General features: G+C 44.0%; 1 non-coding gene across 1 annotated transcript; it reads left to right on the forward strand.

Moving 5' to 3' along the window:
• The first annotated feature begins 1,633 nt into the window (after nucleotides 1–1,633).
• Nucleotides 1,634–1,708, forward strand: Trnas-cga (transfer RNA serine (anticodon CGA)). Its single transcript has one exon. It is a non-coding gene; the product is annotated as a tRNA-Ser (tRNA).
• The last annotated feature ends 2,499 nt before the right edge of the window (nucleotides 1,709–4,207 follow it).

A 4,207-nucleotide genomic window follows, 5' to 3' on the forward strand; every position in this document is an offset into this window, starting at 1 on the left:
ATGACAATGTTAAAAACTAACACACAAAATCAAATTTAGTAAAACGAAAGGTGCAGCTATGTATTATTTTCCAATGAAACATCACTGAAAGAAGTCAAAGACGGAAGTGTAGCCTATTTCTGGCTCCTCGGAGACGGGAAGGGGAGATGTAAAGTGATATGTTAGAATAGTTAGCACAAATAGTGACCCAGTATGAGAATTAAAGTAAATACTTAACTTGAACTATAGACAACACATTGTAAATTTAAGACTGGCATACACCTACTGTACCTCTCGAGGTATTGGATGACAGAAAAAATGACCCTGTGACAGAAACAGGCAATGTAGTCACGGACTACATTGACTAGCGATATTCTGTAACATAAAGTTTAAACATCTAAACAAAAAGTAAGGAAAGATTAGATCATCATCTACGACGACGAGGTCAGTGGAATGGTAACACAAGCTCGGACTGGTGAGGAATGGGGAAGGAGATCGGTAGTGCCTTTTCAGACCAACCAGCCTGGAAACCACCTTAGTCGATTTAGGGTTAACCAAGGAGAAACTAAACCAAACTAGCCGGACAGGGGTTTTTATACGCTCTCCCGAATACAAGTCCAGTGTTTTATCACCGCCCCAACTCCTTCAGTAAAATCTTTGTAGGCAGACACTACGAACGACTTTGTTAAGGCCTGACATCGATCTGTACTAAATACTATAAATTTTAATGATCGTGATCGGAATATAACGCGATAGCAACTAGACGAGAACCGATTTCGGTCACCACATCTACGGAAACAAACAGAAAAATTGTCTTCATTGAATGTGAAAACCTCCTAAAAATGATTGAAAAACACAAATTTTTCTTAAAAGTTTCGAAACATTAAAAATGGTAGGAATCTTACCGTACTAAAACGTAATTGGTACACCGCAACATCATTACTAATCCCAACCTGTTAATATCCAAAGATCGGTCAGTGCATGACGGTGTATAAAACCAGGCACGCGCTGCGATAGGTATCCTACGATTTTATACTCACCATGCTCCGACCAGCCTTTGGCTATTGACAAGATATGCTTAGTAACGATGTTGTGGTGGTTTACGCTGCATTTAGGTGCAATTTACAGTGCAATCATGAAAAGTTTTTTTTTTCACTATTTTTAATATTTCAGTACTCTTATAAACGATGTGTTTTTCAAACATTATTAGGAAGCTTCCGCATTAAATGAGAGGCAATTTTTCTTTTTGTTTCCGCCGATCTTCTGACGGATGTTACTCAACCAAAATTGGTTAAAAAAGGTAGGAGACGAGGTACTGGCAGAAGTAAAGCTGTGAGTAGCGTGCGGGTGTCATGCTTCGGTAACGCAGTTGGTAAAGCACTTGCCCGCGAAAGGCAAAGGTCCCGAGTTCGAGTCTCGGTCGGACACACAGTTTTAATCTGCCAGGAAGTTTCATATTAGCGCACACTCCGCTGCAGAGTGAAAATCTCATTCTGGAAACATCCCCCAGGCTGTGGCTAAGCCATGACTCCGCAATATCCTTTCTTTCAGGAGTGCTAGTTCTGCAAGGTTCGCTGGAGAGCTTCTGTAAAGTTTGGAAGGTAGGAGACGAGGTACTGGCAGAAGTAAAACTGTGAGTACCAGCCGTGAGTCGTGCTTCGGTGGCTCAGTTGGTAGAGCACTTGCCCGCGAAAGGCAAAGGTCCCGAGTTCGAGTCTCGGTCGGGCACACAGTTTTAATCTGCCAGGAAGTTTCATATCAGCGCACACTCCGCTGCAGAGTGAAAATCTCATTCTCTAAACTGGTTATCTTAAAAAATACTTATAATCAGCTTTCGGGAAAGAACTCGCTATTATTTGTTCAGTCTCGTACTTCGAGATAGTGAAGATGAAATTAGCTGATATCAGTTCACACACGGATGTACAAGAACTCATTTATTCCCCACGCTCCATCCTTGAATGGAGCAAGGAGAAATCTTAAAACAAGTCGCAAGAACTATGTTCTATAAGTTCAAATGAACGGACGTCGTAGTAGTTACTCGGAGATGGAGGGACGCTCGTGGTCGTGCGGTAGCGTTCTCGCTTCCCGCGCCCGGGTTCGATTCCCGGCGGGGTCAGGGATTTTCTCTGCCTCGTAATGAGTGGGTGTAGTGTGCTGTCCTTAGGTACGTTAGGTTTAAGTAGTTCTCAGTTCTAGGGGACGGATGACCACAGATGTTAAGTCCCATAATGTTCAGAGCCATTTGAACCATTTTTAGGGACGTGCACAGGATAGAGCAGCATGGAGAACTGCATCAAAGCAGTCGTCGGACTGTATAGTGTAGAGCACAATTGCAACATGACGATTCACAGAGTAAAATGCTGTGATGATCATTTTAACGGTTTTCTGAGTTATTTCGTTTAACAAAACAGTGTCAGAAGAACGCCTGTAAATCGTGGTTTACAGAGTACTCGCACCACTGTAGAGCTCTTCTAGTAGCTGTATTGATCGCCGCCGTTGGCCGAACGTGTCCCTGCATTCTGCGCTTGCGCAGGGCGGCAAGTTCCGGTCTACAGCGGCCAGACAGACACCCACCCTCCCTGTCTGGTGTCTGCGGCTGGGGTGACTCAGCGGACGTTGCTCCCGCTTAGAATCGATAGCTGGTCTCGCGTTAAAGACGACCTGTGAGAGAGTCACTATGGGCCTCGCGCTGAAAGGCAGAAAATGTTTTAGTAAGTACTTTGAGCAATGTGTCCTACATCTGTATACACATCCGTAATGTGAAGCGTATTCCCAATGTGCTATACAGGGCGAATCACTTACAACTTGCACTGCAATTGCGGAAATGGAAAATGCTATTGACGTGTGGTTTTCACAAAATGTATTGGTAGTCAGGGGCTGGTTCTGTTAGCCAGCAACAGATTGTGTAATACTTAGAAAGTGCACTTTTTGTGCAAATTACGCTTTTTACTGTAAATGGAGCAATGCCTGTTGGCAGGAAGAAACTGAAAGTAGGGTCAATTAGAATGTAGTGGTATCTGGCAGGATTCCAGTGCGAGTTGTTTACAATATATCGCTCTTTGAAAAGCTCCCACACTTGTGCAATACCTGTGGTAGCACACACTTGTGCGTACACTAGTTGTAAGTGTTTAAACTCTGTTTGGAATCCGGCTCTCTCCCTTGTCAAAAAACAGAGGGGCAGATTCAATGCTACCTCACCTGCGAATTAGTAGTCTCACTATCGATAGCTCTGACTATGGTCATCTTTGGTGGCACTAGTGTTCAGTGTGTGTGTTATCTTTCCTGCAGAAGTCCGAGAACTGAGGTTTTAAATTTGCATGTACGTCGCCTGTTGCAGTTTGCCTTGAAAATGGCGGGGTGTTCTCCCACCGAAATATCGGCGGTCGCTGAAAGTGTCACCTGGCTGAATTCCCGGAAGTTATTTGAAACTAGTTATATGGATTCTCACCAGTATCGAGTGTAGTCGGTATGTCCTTGAAGACAGCATCTTTCAGCTTTCCCCACAGAAAAAAGTCTACGGGTGTCAAATTTGGGGAAATGGGCTGCCAAGGTACAGGTCTTCTGTGTCCAGTCCAACGATTTGGAAACAATATGTGAAGCTTTGCTGTAGTACTTCGTGCACTATGGGCTAGACAACCATTTACCAAAGGTTCCCCCAAGTCTACAGAGGAGCATCTTCAAGCATCCGTGAAAGATGGTCGGTTAGGACTTGTGCGCTTTCAATGTTCCGTCTATGAAAAACAGACCCATGAGCTGATGGTTCTCTAGCCCACAGTAGACGTTTACACTCCATGAACGCTGACGTTCTAAGTGACGGAGTCAACGGGGATTGTCTATAGATCAACAGTGCATGTTTCGGCGGTTTTCCTGGCCGTGTTTAGTAAATATGGCTTCATCACTAAAGAAGATACATGGTACATCTGGAGCATCCTGTCTTAATGCCAATGTCCAAAAATTAACACGATTCTCATAATTGTTTCCATCAGATGTGGATAGAGGTAGATGTGATAGGGATGGAACCTCTGTCGACGGAGAATGCGTAGGACACTTGGTTGTCACAGGCCATTTCCTCGTGCGATTGTGTGGGAGCTAACGTGTGGATCAACTGCAACAGCAGCAAGAATATTGATTTCCCCCTCTTCTGTCGTCACTTGTTTCCTTCTGTTACGTTGTCTAGGTGTTACGTTACCAAATTCACGTAACTACACTACTGGTCACTAAAATTGCT

The sequence above is a fragment of the Schistocerca gregaria genome, chromosome 4, assembly GCF_023897955.1.
Source record: "Schistocerca gregaria isolate iqSchGreg1 chromosome 4, iqSchGreg1.2, whole genome shotgun sequence".
NCBI classification, from domain to species: domain Eukaryota; kingdom Metazoa; phylum Arthropoda; class Insecta; order Orthoptera; family Acrididae; genus Schistocerca; species Schistocerca gregaria.